This window comes from Castor canadensis, chromosome 12 (genome assembly GCF_047511655.1).
Source record: "Castor canadensis chromosome 12, mCasCan1.hap1v2, whole genome shotgun sequence".
NCBI classification, from domain to species: domain Eukaryota; kingdom Metazoa; phylum Chordata; class Mammalia; order Rodentia; family Castoridae; genus Castor; species Castor canadensis.
In genome coordinates, this window is record NC_133397.1 from 55,526,604 (window position 1) to 55,549,626 (window position 23,023).

A 23,023-nucleotide genomic window follows, 5' to 3' on the forward strand; every position below is an offset into this window, starting at 1 on the left:
GACTATAATAGATAGAGTCAGGCTGACTCCCTAAAAATTGGTTAGCACAGACCTGCGAACTCTTTGCTCTAAGTCAGACTCTTAAAAATCAGCCCACTAAATTAGAGACCAGATTACCTTGGATTAAATGCCTTCCCATAGCACTACTCAGGTTAAGGTCGGTCCCTCAGAAGAACACTGGCCTCTTCCCTTATGAAATATTTTATGGGTTTCACTACCTTAGTTCTGTTACTGATGTACCTTCCTTTGAAACCAAAGACTATTTCCTCAAAAATTATATGCTTGGATTGTCCTCTACTTTGCTTTGTCTTAGGAAAAAAGGATTGTTAGCACAGGCTCCTACATTTGACTTTCCTGTTCACCCACATCAGCCTAGTGATAATGTGCTGATCAACACCTGGAAAGAAAATTAAGCTTGAGCCAGCTTAGCAAGGACAGTTCCTGGTCTTGCTGACCACGGAAACAGCCTTCTGGGCCATGGAGAGGGGGTGGACTCATCACACACAGATAAAGAAGGCTCCCCCACCTGACCAGAAGGAACAATGGACCGTGCTCTCACATCCAGGAGACACCAGAGTAACCTTAAAAAGACTATAGTGAAATTATTCTTTCTCTTTCATCTGGGAAACAGTATGTTTATTATTAATGTAACTCAGAGTACTTTTCCCTTAACTGTTGAATTCAATACATGCCAGATCCTTCCTTGTGGAGGCCTTATGTCCCAACCCCAGCTCCAAGGATATTCTTTTTACATGAGCCCCAATCCTGGAACCCACAGGGAAGCCTGGTATCTGTCCAGAGTAGACAGATGTAGGGTAAAACACTGGGTATAAAGTGTTTACTTCTTAAAGTGTATACTTCTCCCTTTTATGACAATCCTAGGAGCTGGACCAGACCCCAAGATACTGGTAAGACTCCAATTTCCACCATTCAGAACAATTGACAGTCTTTTAGCAGACTACACTCAAAATTACAGCTGTTTCAGATACATCCCTCTTCTACTTGTAAGATAAACAATGTAACTCACTTAGATCAGTCACAGAAGGCCCTTGGAGTATGACACAAGAACCATCTGTACAGATGTCTCAGGTACAGACCTGTTAGGTGCCTTTAAGCTCTAACTCCCAACCCCTCCCAGGTGACAACCAATTCTACCTCCCCTCCAATGTTACCTCCACATTTGTACAACAGTTGAACTCAGGTAACTATAGAAGTCAAGGACCTAAGACAAACTGTGGTTACTGAAATTGGGTACAGGGATACAAATGCTTGGATGGAAGGGATAAAATATTCTTTCCACACATGAAATATATAGCAATTACTATGTTTGAACTACTGGGAGACCAGAGTCTCAAGTGGTCCGTTTTCATTAGGATAGTCCTCAGACCCAGATGGAATGTATTGCATGTTGGCTCTGTTTCAGGATGCCAAGGCTTGGGGCAAAATATTCTGCTGGACACAATCACTACTTTCCCAGAGGTCAAAGGTCCTGTGGGTTAGCCCCCAAGGATTATTAGGCCAGCAGCCCTAGACATCAATTATATTCCCTTCTCACCAGACAGAGGGAATGATTGACAAATGTGGGAAACCTGATGGGATGCAGTGAAAGCCGGTCTTTCAACAGCCTCACAAACCAGTCCACACTCTCAGTGGGCAGAGCCGTTGTCTGGTGGTACTGTGGGGGACCTTTAGTTGAGACTCTCCCAGGTAACTGTGCAGGCACCTGTGCTTTGGTGCAGTTGGCAATCCCTTTCACCCTAGCATTTAGATCCCCAGCCCATGCCATGACATCTAGAAAAAGGAGAGACATAGTCACAGACACTGCAGCCAACCACAGAGACTCCTTTGATCCCCATGTTTACACTGATGCCATTGGGGTTCCTAGGGAAGTGCCAAATGAATTAAAAGCCAGGCACCAAATTGCAGTGGGGTTTGAATCAGTACTCTTTTGGTGGTCCACTATAAATAAAAATGTCAATTGGATTAGTTATACTTACTATAATCAATAAAGGTTTGTTAACTATACCAGGGATGCCATCAAAGGAACAGCAGAGCAATTGGGACCAAACAGCCAGATGGCTTGGGAGAACAGGCTAGCATTAGACATGATGTTGGCCAAAAAGGGAGGAGTTTGTGTAATGACTGGAGTTTCGTGTTGCATGCATATACTAAATAATACAGCCCCTGATGGAACTATTACTAAGACCCCACAGGGATTAACTACCCTATCTAACAAGCTAGCTGAAAACTCAGGTATAAATGGTTCCTTCACTGACTTAATGGAAAAATGGTTTAGAAGATGGAAGGGCTGGATGACCTTAATCTTAACCAACTTGGTCATAGTGGCTGGAGTTTTTATTTTAGCAGGATGCTGCATAATTCCTTGTGTCCGAGGACTAATACAGTGGTTAATTGAGACAGCTCTCACCAAACAATCACCCCTGCCCTACCAAAATAACTTGTTTCTATTAGGAATGCAGAACATGAGAGCCAACGGCTCCTAAATGCGTTTGAGGCAAATAATTTAAATTAAAAGGAGGGGGGAAATTGTAAGAAAAAGGATCTTTCCTATCAAAGTATTTGCTACCTCTTAGATTACTTAAAAATTCCTCAGGTCGCCATCTTAGGTGACTTGCATGTTTAAAGGTTCCTTGCTTCTTCTTCCAGATTCCTGTATGACTCCATTACCCTAACTCAACCCCCAAGCCTTTTAGCCAATCAAGGGAGATTGTGAACCTCTGACCTGGACAAATCCTGGGTTGGGGCAAGTACAACTGCATCAGCGATATAAGGAAGAACCACAGTTGGCCATTTTGTGCTTGTGTGTTTGCTTAGCTGGAGTGAGCACATGCTTGCACCCTCTTTTGATCAAAAGAAACTGCCTTGTCAAGATTTTCTGTCTCTCCTGTGTCTGTTTTCGGGACCAGATGGTCTTTATTTCCAACAGGCGACAAGTAATATTATCTCTGTTTTTTGAGTTGAAAGAGAGGACAAGATCAGTTCAGTAAACTGCCCAAGATCACAAAGATAATAAGTGGTAGGTTCCATCTACAATTGGAACCTGAGAACTCTTCTCTGGGCATTAATTATTTTGCAATCATTACATCATATTATTACTTAACTTCAAAGGGTTATTATGAAACATTAACCAAATGTCTAACACACAGTAGGAACTCAGTAAAGCTCAATTGTTAGGGTTCTTCAGACAGTTTCTACTTACCTGAATAAATTATTATTTAGAAATAAATAGTATGAAAACTATTTCCTACAGAGGAGAATTGTTTGATGAGACAATGCTAGAAATAAATTTTTACTAAAAATAATAAATTACTTCAAAAGTTTTTGTAGTCTGGTACTCTTAAGGCTTCTGGCCGTGAAAGTTTGAAGTATTTTTCAAACAAACATATAGGAGTCTGGAGCTTGGAGAGATATGGGCTGGAATGTAAACCTAGAAATCTTCAACATACAGGTGAAATTTACCTAGGGAAAGAGTATGGAGTAAGTGAAGAGAGCCCAACTTTTAGGCTACTGAGAAAAGTGAAAAAATGAAAAAAAAAGGCCACTAAATTTAGCAACATGGAGATGAGATAATAAGTGATCTTCATAGCTATTTCAAAAGATTACTGGTATCTTATTATTTATTTAGTATCATTCTGTATCTTTTCATCAAGGGTAGCACGAAAGCATTTGAGACATGCTAATAAATATATCAAGTCTTCTTACTGCCAGCCTGCACTACTGATCAACAACGAACAGAAATATTGTGAGGTATTTCACAGTGAAACTGTGACCTGTAGGAATCTTCCCAATTGCAAGTTAAGCACCATATTAGCCAGGCATGGTGGAATATGACTGAAGTCCCAGCACTGGGGAGGCTGAGGCAGGAGAATCTCCACTTTGATGCCACCCTGAGTTACACAGTGAGACCCTCTATTAAAATAGCAAAGAGCCAGGTGCTGGCGGCTCACTACTCAGGAGGCAGAAATCAGGAGGATCACAGTTCAAAGCTAGGCCAGGCAAATAGTTCTTGAGACACTATCTTGAAAATGCCCAGAACAAAACAGGGGTTGGTAGAGTGGCTCAAGTGGTAAAGCACCTGTTTAGCAAGTATGAGGCCCTGAGTTCATACCATAGTACTGCCAAAAAAAGAAAACAAAAACCAAAAACAAAACAAAGCAGCACTGTATTATGCACTAGAGAGTCAAGAAAACTAAGACTTGGTCCCTGCACTTAAGAAATTTATGTAAGACAATTTAATGCCAGCATAATAAGTTAAAAGTGTGTTTGGACCTCATGGAAGCAAAAACACTCATCCCAATTTAGAGGGTAGAGCGTTAGATTGGTTTTCTAAGACCAATATTCACTCACTGATTTTCCCTAGACCTTAGGAGCACAAAAAATGGGTAAGGTTAGATGACTTTGAGGCTGAAAAAGTAAAAACAAAAAGGCTGGAAGTATAGCTCCATTGGTAGAGCTCTTATCTAGTATGCAAGGTCTTAGGTTCAATCCCCAGTACCAAAAAAAAAAGAAAAGAAATTCTAGTAAAATGTAGTAAATACTATCAACAGACATTAACCAAATGGCAGTATAATCCTAAAATGATTCTATACAATATTCCAGAAGGGCTTTGAATAATGAAAAGCACTCAGGCAAAGGGAATAACCTATACAATAGTCTAAAACTACTTTGAGGAGAGTAAGAACTTCTTTATGGCTTAAGTACAGTAATGAAGGGAAGATGAGGAAGAAGCTAGAGCAGGTTAGGATAAACTATAGCCATAACAGAATTTAGGGATTTTATAGGAAATGAGGAACCAGTACATAACTGCACTTTTTCAAATTATCAACTTGACAAACTAAAGTGATTCCATTCCCTGCATCAACATGTCCTATCCCTATCCTTTCTGCTTCAGTAACTGGCACCACTACTAATTCAGCAGTTAGTTGTTCACACCAACAATTGTTGAAAGTCCTCAATACTTTCATCTCCCTCATCCTGCCCATCACTATGCCCATGATTTGACTTCTAAAACACATTCAGCACCTCTCCCCAGGTCTTTGTTCATGTTGCACTCCAATCCTGGAACAATATTACTATATCTTTACCTAGCTGGCTCATTCTCATTCCTGAGATAGCTCAACTATTAATTCCTCAGACAGCTTTCTCAGACCACCTATACAACACAGGTCTCTCTCATACCATCTTGTTCTGTATTTACTTGTATATTTACCTGCTTTTAATTTCTATCTCCCTCTCTAGACTATTGATTTTCATTAAAAAGGAAATGTTTCATTTTGTTCTTTTATCATATACCCAATGCCTGCACAGCACTTTCTACATTTATAGGAAAATAACTTTGAAAGTAGTATGGAGGATGTATAAGAAGCATGTAGAGAGTAGAACCAGGGAGATCTGATAAAAATAACTCACAAGTCAGATAATTAGAGCAGGTAGCAGTGAAGACAAAAGGAAAGCAGTACTTTAGAAACCAAGGCAGAAATAACAAGTTCTTGAGGGGCATGTAGAGAGTGAAACATTTACCTCCATAGGACTCAAAGAGGTAGAAGAGATGTGGAAAGAAAAGTCTTTTTGACCATGATAGGTTTCAAGTATTTAAGATAATATGCCTAGAAAGCAGGTAAAAATTTAAATCCTGGGCTGGGAACAGATCTTCCTCTCTCCTTTTTCTCTTTCTACCAAAGTCAGGATATCAAAAAGAATAATAAAAAGAGCTTCCAATTTTTGAGTACCTACTTTCCACTGCAGGGCAGGCTAAATACAATACCTTTATTCCTTTCAATATTAGTAGGAAGGTATTCAGAGCCTTGAGAGAGGAAAGTAAACCAGGCAACAGAGCTGCTAATCAGTGGGGGAGGGATGTGAATCCAGTTTTCTTCCAATCAAAGCCCCTTTCTATTATCTTTAACTTTAATGACTACGTAGAAAAGGAAAAACATCAAAATTAAAGGAACTATCAGGCTGAGAAAACAGGGAATGAATCCAGGAATAAGAGGCTTCAAAAAAGAACAAGTTTAGTGATGTTTAAGAGTTGGGGACAAAAAAGTGGAGTAAAGAGGTGGAGTATGATTAGAGGCTCTAAGGACCCTTTAAGCCGGAAGGAGCCTTGTAAATTATCTACTACTTTTATAAGCGTGGTAGCATAGGTAGACAATGGGTAAAAATGAAGAACCCTTACTGGATGTGGTGGTGCATGCCTGTAATCCCAGCACTGAGGAGGCTGAGGTAGGAGGATCATGATGAGTTGGAGGCCAGTCTGACTACAACAGCCTGTTCAGGCCAGCCTGGGCCACACAGGAAGGTCTTGATGCAAAAAAATCCCAAAAATAAATAAATAAAATAGAAATGAAGAGCCTCAAGCCCCACCCAGACTTACTGAATGAGAAAATGCATTTTAATATGACCCCGGGTAACTTACATAATACATTAGTGTTTGAGAAGCACTCGTGTGATACCATTAAATAGATGAAGACACTAACCAGGTTAAAAATCAGATTGCAGAGCTAGAACTTAGGCTTCTTATTGCTGGTTCTAGTATTTGTTTTGTTTCATGGTGTGCCTTCCAGATAAACACAACACTTTGAATTTCACTAACTTGATATTTGTACCAGAGAACATTTAGAACTTGAAATGAATTTAAATCAAATGATCACTAACCATTTTGATTTATTCCCTTCTCATTTGGAATTTTAAACGTTTCTGTGAACTTTCTTCAATCTTTTGTTTTGAACATCACTATATGAAACATAAAGATGCCATCTCTGAACACAAAAAATTCTTAAATTCATACATTAAGTTTCAACAGTGAATCCTTGATGTAAAAAGACCATATAGACTCAGAAGACAGAGCCTTTGTATGGGCAAATAATTTAAAGTCAGAATCTCGGAGCTGGATAAGACTTTTTCATGGTTGAGATAACAAATAGAGTTCATCTAGAATACCAACTATATAATTTCTGATAGTGCTACATCAGAAAGAAATCTGGCTACGCGTGGTAAGAGACTTCATATGGCTGAGATGCCAACTATTCTAGTTTTAGACAGTGATGTATCAAAAAGGAGTCTGGTTGGTTGTGGTGGTGCATGCCTATATAATGCCGACACTCAGGATGTTGAGGTAAGAGGATTGCAAGTTTGAGGCTATCCTAGGCTCAGGAGCAAGACCTTGTTTCAAAAAACCAAAAGGAGCATAAGGCTTGAGATCAACAATTAGCTCTATCTACCAGGGATTGTTCCAAAGAAGGCATAACTGTACAGAATGTAAAGATAAGGAAACTAAGGCTCAGAGAGGTTAAATGAAATATCTGAGGTCACATAGTAAATACGTGAATTAGAACTCTAGGTCTTCTAACTTCAGGTGTAGTGATTCCTATATATACGGTCTCTCCTCTGTAATACATTCATTCACTAAAAAGTCCTTTTTATGTAACAGATAATAAAAGTCAAGCCAATTAAAATTTAACTGAGAATAAACACCTTAAAAAGTTTTATTAGGTTATTATAGGATTTGCAATCCTGTAATAAAGGCATACATGTATGTACATTCAAAGTTTTAAAAGAAGCCCACGACCTCTAGGTTCTATCACTGCGATCAATGAATGGTTTCTGACTCAGATTGTTTCCTGACAATTTTATTTCATGGTGAATTTTTCCATATGACAATTCTTCTTTAGAGTTCAGCCATGATGACTCAGGGCACCTAGATGTTATGAAGGAGCTTTCAATTTAAGGGGTAGGAGGAAAATGAGGGGGCCTACTGAATCATTAACAGCCTACTCAGTTATAAAACCTAGGAAATCCTTTTTGGAAGTCATTTTAAAGATAGCTTTAGGAAGCAAATTCTGGCTAAAGCTTTAAGGGACTGGTCTTTAAGAGGTGAACTATATGCTAATAAATCAGTATGTTATTTGTAAAAGAGATACAACAGGAAGCTTAGCAAAATGTTATTTTTTTGTTGAATAGGTGTCAGTGATAAATTAAAAGAAAAATGGCTGACGTCATAGAAGTCACAGGTCTGCTCTATGTTTAAGAGTGTAAGAGTCTATAGCCAGGCACCATGGCTCATGCCTGTAATCCTAGCTATGTGGGAGACAGAGGTCAGGAGGATCACAGTTGGAAGTCAGCTGGGCAAACAGTTTGTGAGACCCTATCTCAAAAATACCCAACACAAAAAATGGTTAATGGAGTGGCTCAAGTGATAGAGCGCCTGCCTAGCAGGTATGAGACTGCGTTCAAATCCCAGTACCAACAAAAAAAGTTTAAGAGCCTACCTCAAAATTTGTCACAGCTCCTTTGGTGAACTGACAGGACTAGTTCAGTGACTAAATCATCCTATTGAAATCATCTTAAATGAAAATTACAGTAAAGCAATAAGTACATTTTAAAATGTTTCTAATAAATCAAGGCAGCCACTATCCTACAAAAGACATATATCTTCACACATTTCCTCATGAATGATAAACTTAACTAGATCTGTAGTTTGGGTGTTTTGGTTCTTTCATGGTAAATTTAAACATGGCAGCAAGAAACAATTCAATGAAAAAATTCATCATGTTAACTATAGCTTTAAATGAAAGAAAATCAGTTTTTAATACTTCCAGTACATGCAATTCGTTAAGTCAGGAATAAAACCAGAAGAACATGAAGTTCTGTGAATATTACTTGCCAAGAACTAGGATTACAACACTCAGGTTTTGAAGAACCAACAAAGCATCTCCAATAGCTTTCACATAGTGCTAAAAAATAAAAATGAACTTAATTATGCTTCTAAAGATTTGGCAAACTGATATGTTGAGCACTACAATAAGCAACTAGGAAAAAATCAGGGGGAATCACTTCATAATTCATTCTTGTGGAAGGAAAAGTTATAAACTTCACCAGATTACTGATCAGATTCATCTTTTCCACTTCACTGTCAGAATGCAGCTCAGCAGAAATCCAGTCTTCCCCTAAGGTCATGTATGATCAACTGTTACTACAGAGCTGATGAAGTCCCCAATTGTCTGACATTTTTGGAAAAGACAACAAACACTAAAGAGCTGAAAATAGCTTTGGAAATTCCAGTAGGTTAATTCTGCTATCAAACTTTACTAGTGTAGGTATATAGGTTCTGGACATATGTAGGATTAATTTATGAAGCTTTCAAATCAGTACACCTATTACTGTTTCCTCCATTACTGAACTCTAAAAATACTGTATCTTATAGGCCAAATAGTTACTTTTTTAGTGTCTAGTTGATAGGACACGCCATCTCCTCCAGAACATACACCAAAGAAAAGGCAAGGAAAGTTAAAGAAAAAAAAAAAAAAAGATAAATATGTATGGCACAGCAATGGGCATGACTAAAACTGACAAAGGATCATAAAGAGAGATCATGGCAGAGTAATGAAGAGATGAAAGAGAGAAAGGCAATGACATGGAATTAGGAGTATCTTGCGATGCATGAGCTGGGAATAATAACCTAGAATCTGTTGCAAACAAAATTTATAAGGCTTAAGAGAATGAATTTTCAATTCTTAATTATTGTTAACCATTATTATTTCCAAAATTAAGTACCAGTTTTACCATAGCCATACTTTTAGCTCAACATGGTAAAATGTCCCTTTTGCAAAGCAACTTGTTTTTATTTCCATTCTCTACTTTATTTATAAATTCAAGTCTTAGCTCATTAGATCATGGACATTTAAGTAGATCCAAGTTATAGAATTATTCCTGGCAATGTTTACTATTTTGTGAGAAGCTAAAGTATTCCTTATATAGTTATGTATTTATAGTCTTAATGGTCACTGCATAATTTTGTATACAGCAAAAGTTCACAAATTCTACTAAATGCCATCAAATTCTAAAAAAACACTATACATAATTAACTAGAAAATAGTTGTCTTTCATGCATTACTACCAGTAGAGGAAAAATCATAGAAATAAGTTTAGTTTCTCAGGTTGGTAATATTAATCCTACGAAGTATGAACTAGCATAATTGTTCCAAACTAGTAATATCTACATGTAACTTGTCCTATGAGCAGATTTTCTAAAATATCATTATTGAGGAGTTTCTGGGCATTTAAACATTTGAGATTCAGGGTTTTTTTTTTTATAGTTCTAATAATAAAAGATTTAAAATCTGAAACTACTGATCTGAGAAATTAATCATGAATACAAGATTTGGAAGTCAGGTTCATCTTTTAATATTAAACGTGTTAATCTTTCAGTTCCCCAATTGTATGCAATAGCAACAAGAAAATTACTCAATTTTACTAATTTTAAAATCTTTAGTCTTGAATATGAAATGAAAGAAATGAAACTCATGTGCAATGACTATCACTGAAGCACTGAGAAATATACATGATCTTGTATGTTTTAATGTTTACACAAAACTTAAATATCCAAATGAGTGCCTTTCATATTAGTTACACTCTAAGGTTATATCCTTATTCCAAATGATGTTACAATTGTCAAGAACATTAGTTAAAACGCCTTTTTAATGTTTGGGTGGATCTGATTTTTAGAAATAACTTCAGGTTAGTTATTTTCTTTTTGTCAATTCCTTCTGAGTCATATCTGAAATTTTAGATGAAGTAGCCTGTGGTTAATAACTCCTTTTTCCTTAAAAACAAGAAGACAGGAGCAAATACAAAGTAATAAGCTATTTTCATGTGTGGCTCTTTTAACTTAGAAGGCATTTTTTTTTAAACTTCTAAAAATATTCTGAGTAATTTTAGTGTTGAAGAAGTGTATGGTTTCTCCAGTGATTATCTAAAGCAGAAGACTTATTTTAGGCAAATGTTTAAAATAAATATTTTTGCTTTTAAAACAAGGATGGCTACCTAGCCCAACATAATCCATCCTCTACCCTCCCTTTACCATTCTAACTTTATCTGCTGCTACTTGCTCACTCTGATGCAGGCAGTACAGTTTTCCTGTAGTTCCTTGCAGTCTAGGCATGCTTTGCTCCTCAGGGCCAATGCATTGGCTGTTCCCTCTATCTAGGCTGTGTTGCCCCAAGATTTCTACAAGGCTTGCTCTCTCATCTTCTTCAAGTCTTAAATATGTATTATCCTATCGATGAAGTCTTTTCTGACTTCCTTTTAAAACTGCATCTTTCAAATATACACAAGAAGTCATGTCAGAAATCTCTACCTGTATGGCATCTACCTTCAACAATTTCCAGTGTACAGCCAATCTCATTGCATCTATGTTTTCTCCCTTCCAAATTATTTTAAATTAAAAAAAAAACCCAGACATCACATTTTAATTCATAGATACATTATTATATACATATCTCTTTTCAAGGTAAGGACTTTAAAAACACATACGTTACCATGCCTAAAATTATGACAATTCCTTTTCACTAAATATACAGTACCCAAATTTCACCAATTATTCAGTTTTTTTTTTTTTAACAGCTAAACTGTTCAAAGCAGGATCTAAGGTTTAGATCTAGGTTGGTGTATATTCCTCTTAAGTCTCTTTTAAATCATATAGTTCCTCTCCCTCTCATATCTCACTATTTGTTGAAGAAATCAGGCCATTTTTTTCTTGAAGTATAGATATATATATATTTTGTATGTATGTATGTATTTTTGTGGTGCTTCAGATCAAACCCAGGGCAAGCATGCTAGGCAAGTGCTCTACCACTAAGCTACAACCCCAGTGCTTATTTATTTTATCATCTGGTCTTATGATTAGACTGTAAGCAACAAAAGACATAGAATTTAGTCTGTGTGATGTCAGCACCTAAATGACACATAAAAAGCATCCAATAAATACTTACTAAATGCATATTTAGCATTCATGCTCAAAATCCAACAGCAGAAACTGGTAATCCTATCACTCTTTCCTGCTAAGTTGGTTCTAGGAATCCAGTCACCACCAAGTAATATGATTTGGTACCCAATATGCTATTCCTGCTTTAGTCCTCTTCAAAAGTGTACTACTATCTCCAAAACAGAGTTGAATGCACTTGTATGGTGAAATTTAGCTGACATTTATCAGGATAAATGACTGAGTGGATTTCTTGTTAAGCATGTTTAAACATTTCTTAGCTTATTTTAGACAGTTTAGGGGAAAAAGCAAACTGCAGCCAAAAAAGGAATAGAATAAGAAACTGCAGAAGATGGTGGGAAACGGGATACTACATATTTTTAGAATTAGCAACATCCCAAGAGGTTCATTATAAAACAGAAATCAGCAACAAATGCTTTGAAAAGGAAGTAAATTACATGTGTATTGAATTAATTTTTTTCTAAGTACATGAATGGTCAAGATTAACCGGAATATGATGACAGATGTCAGGATTTTCCCATTTATAGGCATCAGCAACACATTCTATTTTTCTGTAAATGGCATTTTGAGGTGTGATACAAAAGTACTAGGGTGATACAAAAGTACTAGGGTGATACAAAAGTACTAGGGAGAACTCCATTTCTCTGAAATAGCGTTTACAGTGACAAAAAAAAAAAAAAAATCTAAAACATCTTTATATCATTCCGAAGAAATAATAAGGTCTTCTTAGAATCATTTGCAATTTGTTTTTCTTAAATCACCTGATGGATTTCTGTTGCTGCTGAATGAATTTATAATAAAGAAAAAGTACAGATTTCTTGAGTGAATGTCAGAAAAATTCTGATTTTTTTCTTTTTTAAAAGAAATAAGTAATCAAAGCTTATTTCTGAAAGTACCTATGCTAATTGAAAGGCTCCAGTCTGTTAGAAGTGGAGGTGCACATCCGTAATTCCAGCACTAGGGAGGTAGAAGTAGGAGGATCTCCAGTTCAAGGAATGGCAAAACCATGCCTCAAAAAATAATTAAAAAAAAAAACTTTAAAAAGCAAAAACTAATAGTCGGAAATTCCCTGACATTCAATCAAGAAATCTTGTTATAAACTTTTCAGCAATAACAAAATTCAGGATCTACTAATATATTTGGCAATTATTCTCAACCTTTGAAGGAAAAAATAAAGAAGTGGACTATTTATGATAACATGAGAAAAACTAGTGGCAGAACTTAATGTATATCTAGATTTTTTTTTTTTCTTGTTCTGAAGTTCTTACATATCAATCTGGGGAAATCTTTCTCTAGCAGATGTCAAATCTTAACAAAGAAAAACAATAAACCACCACCACCACAAATATAAAAAAAACTCTCCAGCAACCCAAACCCCTTGAAAGAGTAACTTCTATTTATTTCTGATGCATAATATATTTAGAGGAAATCTGGGAAAGACAGCTAAAACTCTATAAACAGAAGGTGCTAAAAGTAGATTTTGCTGTTATAGACTTCAACTAAAATTTTGTTCCTTATTTATTAATGTTGCTAGGAATCTTTAATGTTGTACGCTATAAAATTATCATCAGTTTTCCTTTGCTCTGTTGATTTTCGTTCTTTCCATTGGCTCTAATATCTGCTTTATTTTCCTCAGTTAAAAGACACAATTGGAATATAATTTTTCCAAGGAAACTCCTAAAAACACTTCAAGTACCATCATACACTGGTCATTATGAAATTTTAATATATACTGTTAATAGCTATATAGTAGTCTCTATAAGCCTATAGGATAGGTCTATATTAATTTTTGGTGGTGAAATGTATGTGCATGTTAGGAAGATAGTTTTCAATTCTAAATCTTTTAGCTTAAAATTTTTATTAGCTACAGAAGCTTCTATTTGAAAACATGAGTTGTTCACAAAGCAGAACTACTACAGACCTTATCACCTGAGCTCCTGGACAACCACAACACAGCATATTCTGAAATGACAAAACTCTGAAAATACAACTGAAATTTTGACAACCTGAAAAAAAGCTGAAGAAACTAAAGTCAAATGGAAACATCCTTAGGCTTCCCTGTGAAACTTGCCTCAGTGGCACTCACCTCAGTTTTCTGCCCTATATTTTTCAGTTATGTGTTTTAAGGAGTTCCAAACAAATTAAGAAACCTGCAAAGCCAGACTTCATCAGTCAACACTAACGTCTGCCTTTTGACTTCAGGGTTTGAGCAAAGACACTGTGAGTAGTTTCCTTGAAGTGCAAATAACCCTAGTAAATCTGGTTAGTAAGTACTTACAAAAAGTTCAACATAACCCAAGTGTAAGATTACTTAAATGCCAATTTTAAGGAGCACTTAACTCCTTAAATTTGCTACTAAGGTAGATTTGCAGCTTACTTTTTTCAAGTCAATAAATACTACCACTCTAATAAAAACCTAGGAGATACTTTGCTCTTTAAAAGTCTTAAATTTATTGGATGAGACATTGTAACCACTTCACAAAAATACAACCTTTCGCACACTTAACTGTTCTATTTTCCAAGTGTTTTAAACTCATGATACAAAACTACAGAAAGGACATTGGTTAGAGGCTTGAGGAAAACAATAACAAAATAACAAATGCCTCACTTTCATTTTGTGATGAAACCACGAGGATGTAAAATCTGGGGGCAACTGTACAATACAAAATTAAATTCAAAGGAATTTCGTGATGAGTGAAAGTACTCACTATTACTACAGCTCTGATCATTACTCATCTAAGAACTTGTAGAAATGCTTGATTTAAATTTTTGGTACCTTTCCGTTTGATACCCCAGAATAAAAATTACCAAAATAAATAAAATTGCCCTCGGAGTTAAGTACTTTACTCTAGAAGTTGTTAGTATGGGTTAAAAAACAAAGACTACAATCAGGACAACGTTTTGAGAGATACAGATCTGATTACTCCGATGGAACTACAGAAACTGATCCTTCTCCCAGTTCAAAACCTTAAATTCACTGACTATGCAAACTGAATAATAAACTCATCTCTCCTCAGTTGTAAGAGTAATACATAGTCAATGTCAAAGACAATGCCATATTTGAAACAAAAGATCACCTGCTATGAGACAAAGTAACATTCTACAGAGTAAGAAAAAGTAAACAGCCTTTGAATAAAAACAAGTAACCTTCTGATACACTTAAAAGGCTTCAGTTCTTGGTACAACCAGCAGTTTGAGAATGTGCTCAATAATATTTGTTGATATACTGTTTGATGACTAAATGATGGGAAGATTGTTGGTGCTCAAACCAAAACACGTTTCGTGTTTAATGACTAAAATGTGTTAAACGCACTTAAAAAAAAAAAACTATCCCCTCCCCCCCACCATGTTCTCTTGCCTCGTACGATATTTGCACGTGTAAAAAAGTAGATGGTGAGTTTATGATTTACAGTTTCTTCCCCACTCGGAACGTTTTTCAGGAAGTCCTTTGAGATTTTAAGATTCAGACGCGATGTAAAAAGAACTATTGTCTGAACAACCTAACAATTACCCAGACTTCTTTCCGACTTCAGTTAACCTGTAAGCAAAATGAGCATCTTTAACTTTTCCACAGGGCATTGGAGAACGAGTTATTACTCATCAACGCTTTCGGAGCCTCACACAACAGGCGCGGGAGATCAAGAGTTATCCATCAATTAAGAGAGCTTTCCGAACCTCAGTTTACCCACTTACGGAAGCGGGCGTATTAAACTCGTTCGGCAGCAAGGGCCCCGGAGGTGAAATTAATTAGTGTTTTTAAAATGCTCTGAGATCCCAAGATGAAAGGAAATCTGAGAGACGCTCAGCGATGATGACAACTATCACAACAATAAAAAGAATGACTAACTTGGGAGTCCGCGTTATGTAAGGCAGGAGAAAGAAGTTATCACACAAGCAAAACAAAAGGGAAGCCCACCGCCCCCTTTGTTTCTCAGCCCTCTCGCTCGGCCTCCCCGCGGCCGGCAGGGCTCCCCTCGCTCGCGCCGCGGACGGGCGCGGGTCGGAGTCGGGCTCCGCGGCGGTGGGGGAGGGCGCCGGCCGCTCCTGACAAAGGCGCTTCCTCCTGCGAGGGCGCGGGATGCAGGCGCCGCAAACTCCGCTCCCCGCCGCCTCCCGGCGCGGCGCGGCGCGGCCCGGCGAGCCGACCCAGCCGGCCGGCCGCCGAGGAAGTTGTGCGTCCGCCGGTCCCGCGCGGTTCCCCTGCGCCGCCGCGACCCCTCCCGCCGCACTCACCCGACAATTCCTGGCGGCCGGAATGCCAGCACGGCCCCGAGACCCGAGCGCGGGGGCGAAGTGGCAGTGCGCGGGCAGCGCGACCAGGCTGCCGCCGCCTTCCCCGCCAGCCGCCCAAGCCCCAAGACGCGAAGTTGACCGCCAAGCCGAGCGCCGAGGAGCCGCGGACGAACGAGAGGCGCGGGGCCCGCTTTGTGGTGCGCTCCGCAGGCTCGAGACAGATCCGGTCGCGCCGCAACGCTGCTGCTCTGCTGCGGCTGCTCCTGCTGCTGCTGCTGCTGCTGCTGCTGCTGCTGAGGCTGTACTGCCGCTGCTGGTGGTGGTGGAGGCGGCGGCGCCCCCCGACGGTCCCTCCGCCTCACACCGCCTCTGGGTCACTGACACACACTCGCGGGGAGGGGCGGAGACTAGGCGGAGGGCGGGGCCTGAAGGCAGGACCGGGGTGGGACCACAGTTGGAGGCGGTGACGCTACGCCAAAAGAGCTCTTGGGAATTGTAGTTCTCCGTCTGAGGGGGGAAAAAAGGGAAAGATCCGGCCGCACTCGCTCTGCATTGCGCATGCTCGAAGGGATGTTGCGGGCGGGTCGACCGTTGCCTAGGTCACCGACTCACTAAGCTAGCGTGTGCAGGGTTGCTGTTGACTAAACAAGGCCGGTCTTGTATCCTGGTGCTGTTGGAGATTCGGCCCATGGCCAGTCCTTTCTTCTTTGCTCCACCCGCAACAAATAGCCATGCCACTCACAGTGCCTAGTGAAATCGAACTTCCTCCCTGTACTTCAGTCTTTCCTACTGCTTAGTTTTTTTCCACAAATCCTAAAACACAAATACTCCTTTCTGTGGGCTCAAGTGAATCCTTTCTTAAATTCAAATTTCTTGGGCTAAGACAATGAAATCTAGTTGCTTCCGGTAATTTAGCAATTATGTTATAAAACTGTTAGGAACATCATCACTAACAGAATCGCATAATTTCTTTGTTCAATTAGTCACACCGAACTCTAGTACTGGCTAATGTAAAGTTTGGTATTAATATCAGTGTATTTTATTTGATCAGTGTAAAATAATCAGGATTTGTTTAGTTTAAGGCCTATAGTTTTTAAGAAATACAAATTTCATAAAGTTTAAAAGGTAAGTGCAAAGTTTAAAATTGTTCACCTTGTACACGCATTGGCCACCTTTCATTTGGCAATGAAAAACCTGAACCAAGGGATAAGTACGTTATTGGGCTGGTCAGCTAAGTCTACACCCATTCTAGGCACCCAGGTATGCATAGGTGGTGGTAAGAAGGGCAGAGAAAGCCAGGACACATTGATGGCTCTCCAGAGTGCTCAGGCTACCTAGAACCCCATACTCTGTAAGAAAAAGTTTCATGGTCAGGAATCACACACATTTAGAGCAGGAAAGTCAGGATTTTCAGGAGTCTCAGGATCAGAACTTCTGATGCCTGCAGATCATGTAATTTGCTCGTTCAAAAAAAACCACTTACGTGCCAGCCACTTTCCTGGGAAACAGAGACACAAAAATGTAAAAGAAGCATAACTTGTTTTCAAAGTGGTTATTCTGAAAAGGCTGAGAGGTAAATAGACTCATCGTGGCAAGTTCTGTAATGAGAAAATGCATACTACCCCAGACTCCAGCAAGGTCAAGAGTTTGAGGATAACTAGAATTGGTATATTTGTGTATTTTAGTAGGGAAGGGGGAGATGATACGTTGGTAGGATTGGGGAGGACAGAAAGTGAAAAAACATAGAAGCAGGTGACCTAAAAGCATGTTGGTTCAGAAAATAGTTGTGAAGTTGGGGGTGTGGCAAGAGGGGATACTCTGAAAAGGTTGAAGAATCTTGAACGATATGCTAAGGAACATGGGTTTTTCTGTTTTGTTTTCTGGAAGCAATGGAAAACCACACCAGGATTGTAAGCAGATGAAATTTTGATAAGGTATGCATTTAAAAAGATCACTCTGTGGAGTTTGGCAGGTATGGAGATTGTTACGGTATCATAGGGGGTCAGGAAGATAAGAGACTGAACTAAGTCACTAGCAGCAGGGGACTGAACTGAGAGTAATCAGCCCCTATTTACAGAATAGAGTTAATAGAGTCTAAGGACAAAATCCTGTGTTAAGGAATGAAGAGTGAAAGAAAGTTATGCATTGTGATGCTTTTGCTTTGCAAGCAGCAGAAAACCCAACTCTAACTGATTTAACCAAGAAAGGAGATTTATTGACCTATCTAGCTAGAAAGTTCAGGAAAAAGGGTGTCTATGTGGGGGTGATTGCTTCAACAACTCAGTGATGTCCTTACAAATATGTTTCTCATTTTCATTGCTTTTCTTCCTGAGCTTTATGGTCAAGTGACAGTAGCTAACAACTCTATCCAACATCTGATCCAAGAAGATGTCACTTTTAGAAAGAATAGAAAACTCCTTTCCCAGAAGCTTCACTATTTGAGTGAAATGTCCATCCATAAACTAAAAGTGGGGGCCAGTAGGTGGTATGAGGCTAATTATCTTCAGATGAAGGCATATACCGACTCTTAGAGCAAAAGGGGTCAGATTCTCCCAATACTGTAATAAAGAGATGTGGATATCAATAAAAATTGGAGCAATTACCCAGAATAAGGAGACTGTGAAGGGGATCACAGTATCTTCTATTAAGAAGCCAAGAATGACTCCCAGATTTCTGGCTTATGTCATTACCATCTAGTGATGCAATTCATTGAGTTAGGGAATATTGAAGCTAAACAGGAATTTGATTGGCTCTCTTTGGATATGTTGAGTTTGAGATGGCTTTGGGACATCTTCATGAAGAAGTGAAGTGGACAGTTACATTTATCACTCTTGGGCTCTGGAGAGAGATCAGAGTAGCAGAAGAGAGAATTATGGGAATGAATGAGACCATCCTGGCATAGTATGCACAGCAGAAAAGAAGGAATCAGTATTGGAACCCTAGAGAACACTAGCACTCAAGAAGTAGACAGGAAGATGATGAAAATGCTTGGGAAGTGACAAGAGAAATAGGACACACACACACAGAGGAAAATGTAATCTATAATCAGGAGTAAAATCAGTCTACATAAAGCCACAAGTGACAGACATGATAGAACAAGCAGCCAACAGCATTTAAAATGGTTATGGTAAATGTGCTCCACATACTGACAGAGAGAAATTAATAATATAAAAGTAGAATTTAGACATTAAAATTACTACTTCTGAAATAAAAATTTTACTGGATAGGATTAACACTCAGAGGCAGGTTGGACACTGAGCAAATTCAGACTCAAAAGAAAAAAATAGTGCACTTGAAGACAAAAAATAGAATCTAACCAAAATAAAGCACATGAAAAAAACAACTATAGTTTTTTAGACCCACATATTTTAATACTTGTATAATTATAGTTCTAGATGAAAGAAGGGCCAAAGGGAATGACACAAAAATTATTTGAAGTAATACAGTTAAAATGTTTTCATATTGGATGAAAATTATCAACCCACAGATTCGAGAGGCTCAATGAGCCCTAAGCAGGGTAAATCCACATACTCATAAAAGCCACCACAAAGGCATCATCATCATCAAACTGTTGAAAATCAAAGACAAAGAAGAAAATGTTAAAAACAGCCAGGGGAAAACAGGCATATTATGTATAGTAAAATATATTATGTATAGCAGAATAAAGACAAAAATCCATAGACTTCCAATCAGAAATTCTGCAAGTAAGAATACAACAAAAAAGCTCATTTTTTAAGGGCTGGAAGAATTAAAAACCTGTCATGAGAACCCTATATTTGAAGAAAATATTTTTCAAAAATGAAGGCTAAAGAAATCAAAAGCTGAAACAATGTCTCCAGCAGAACTGCAATACAATAAATGTTAAAGCAACTTCTTCAGTACAGTAAAAACAATACCATAGGGAAATGTGGATTTGTACCAAAGAATGAAGAGTCCCAGAAATTGTGGAAAATGTATGAATAAATATAAAAGATTTTTCTCCCTCATTAAAAAGTTTTTGAAAAAGATAATTTACTTTAAAGCAAAAACAACACTGTATTATGTAATCATAACATATAGAAATAAAATGTTTGACAAATAACTCAAAGGATGGAAAGAGAAAATGGAAGTATATTGGATAGGAAGATCTTACAATGTACATGAAGTGTTATTGTTTGAAGGTAAATTGTGATAAGTTAAAAATACATACTTTAAATCTTAGAACAGCTGGCAAAAAAAAGTGTAGCTAATAAGTCCATGGTAAAAAATAAAATAAAATCTTGAATGCAGATACAAAAATATAGAAGAAATTTCCTTTCCAAATGACCATGTAGCTGATTTACCAGTCCTGGACTCTACTTCCTGACTTCTTTTAAATTTGAGAGAGAAACAAGCTTCTGTCTTGTTTATAGGTATTGCTATTTTATAGTCTATATTATGGACTGCAAACAAGCCTATTGTAGTTTCATGAAAGAGAAGAAATACACTTCTCAGAATTGGGTAGACCCATACATTGCCCAGGATTGGACCACATTTTGCCAGCAATTTCAACAATATTCTGAGGCTTGTATATTTGGCACTAAGTTTATCTTTTGCACAAACATGCTTTACTATTGGTTTAATCAGTTTTAATTTAAGGAGAAAATATGTAGAAATGCTTGGCATAGTTCTTATCATACAGTAAATGATCCATCAATATACAGTACGTTGAAACAGAGCCACAATAATTAAGTATTACACCACATCAGCAACATACACTGAAGTTTGTGCTTCAAATTCCGGCACAAAAAATCCAGGTGATGCTCATTTATATATCAAAAATCTGAAAAACCTTTTTGAAATTTGTGACTTTATCTCCTCCATATAGTCCTATATAGTTCTTCAAAACCTGCAATCCTTTGAATTCAGGCTAGTTCAGTCACAGAAAATGAGTGAACTTCCAAAATACCATCCACTCATACATGCATATCTCCCACTCTACCTATCTAATTTAATACCTACACTTCTTTGGACAAAGCAGCTATCCTTTTGTTGCTTATCTGTAACTTGAAATTTGGTATACTCAGAAATCTACTCATTTCAATAAGAAAGTGATTCCTGGGAAACTAAGCTAGGTTGTTTTTGTGTGTGTGTGTGTGTGTGTGTGTGTGTGTGTGTGTGTGAGGTACTAGGATTTGAACTCATAGCCTCATGCATTGCTAGACAGGTCTTCTACCACTTGAGCCATGCCCTCAACCCTGAGCTAGGTTTATTGGATTTCTTAAATTCCAAGAAGTTTTTGATCTGGGAAGTTGCTTTGTAGATTTCAACAAGTTTCCTACACCATCTGACTACATCAAAATCAACTAAAACTCTGATTCTACTCTTCCCCAAACAAATGTGAAAACAGTGTTTAGGGTATGAACAGAAGGAACAATCACAAGATAGATAACCTGTGTTAGTGAGTTTTCCATCACTACAACAATACCTGAGATAATCATAAAGAGAAAAGGGCTTTTTGGCCCATAGTTTTGGAAGTTCCAATCCATTATCAACTGGCCGTATTGCTTTCAGGCTTATGGAAAGGTAGTACATGGTATGATACGGAGCATGTGGCAGAGCAAAACCACTCACTTCATGGCTGGAAGTGAAAGAAAGAGCAAGAGGAAGGGACTGAGGTCCCACTATCCCCTTCAAGGACATCCCGTCAATCACCAAAGATCCCACTAGGCTCCACCTCTTAAAGGTCATACTACCTCCCAATGGTACCACCTTGGGAAGCAAGCCTTTGCCACATGGACCTTTGGAGAAAATTCCTGTACCTTTCTCCAAAACAACATGCAATAAATATAATTTGTTGGTAAATGAGGCAAAGAAAATTGGACATACTAATCTTTTATTATAACTTGGAGAAACTATTGCAAGCTTACTTACTTTTTCTCCTTTCTATTTCAAATGAACACATCTTTTTAGATTTAGTCCAAAATGTTCATAGTTTATACTAGCAAGTGATTATATCCTCTTAGTTCATGTCTACTAAAAGTTTCTTTTTTCCTTTTTTTAACTAAAAATTTCAGGCAGACTTCCCTGTGGGACCAAGAAGACTCTAGATCTAGATTACATATTGGACTCTCATTGAGATTCTTGGATTTGAGAGTGATAAAGGTGTGTGTGTGTGTGTGTGTGTGTGTGTGTGTGTGTGCATTTTAATGTTCAGATTCTAAGTAGGTAATCTCTCAGAACTCCTACCTTCCTACATTCTTTCCCAAAATAAAATTATTCTCTTTTAATGTCCTCAAAGTCTCCAAATAGCTCATAGTCAACATGGAACATGTTCCTATTTTAAACCTGTGAATGGCACACAATTTGAAGGCCTGGGCTTTCACTCAAAAGATTTGTAGGCCCCAAATGCTGGCTCTGACATTTTAGATATATTTGGAAAATGTCAAAGACAAGCTAGTTAAGATTTTAATGTTTTAAAGGAATATGCTTGAACATGAAAGAATGCAGCCTATATATTCTCAGTATTAGGGCAAACAGCATGAACACAAGCAGTTATTTTGGAACATCAAAAAGTATTGTTACTGGGTGCTGGTGGCTCACATCTATAATCCTAGCTACTTGGAATCTGAGATCAGGGAGGACTGTGGTTCAAGGCCAGCCTGGGCAAATAATACACAAGATCCCATCTCCAAAATAACCAGAGCAAAATGGACTGGATGTGTGGCTCAAATGGTAGAGGGCCTGTTTTTCGAGTATAAAGCCCTGAATTCAAACTCCTGTTCAATTCCCTCCCCTACCCCCACCCCCACACACAAATACTGTGCAATGAAAGAACTGGAAAACCCATAAAGAGAATTAGGGATTGTCTCCATTCCTAAAATTTATTTTTTTTGCTCAGAGATTAGTTACATAAAATTTTCCGTCTCAAGTTTCATTCTTTCATTAAATACTTATTGAGCATATACTACCACTCTAGACTATGTATACAGAGATTAGTTTAGTCATGGTCCCAACACTCAAAAATCCTAT

General features: G+C 38.0%; 1 protein-coding gene across 1 annotated transcript in view; it reads right to left on the bottom strand.

Moving 5' to 3' along the window:
* Positions 1 to 16,172, bottom strand: part of Peli1 (pellino E3 ubiquitin protein ligase 1) — a 63,589-nt gene extending 47,417 nt beyond the window's left edge. The window contains exon 1 of the mRNA XM_020161707.2: positions 16,034 to 16,172. The gene's annotated coding sequence lies outside the window, so the exon portion shown is untranslated. The remainder of the gene's footprint in view (positions 1 to 16,033) is intronic.
* Positions 16,173 to 23,023: the final 6,851 nt, after the last annotated feature.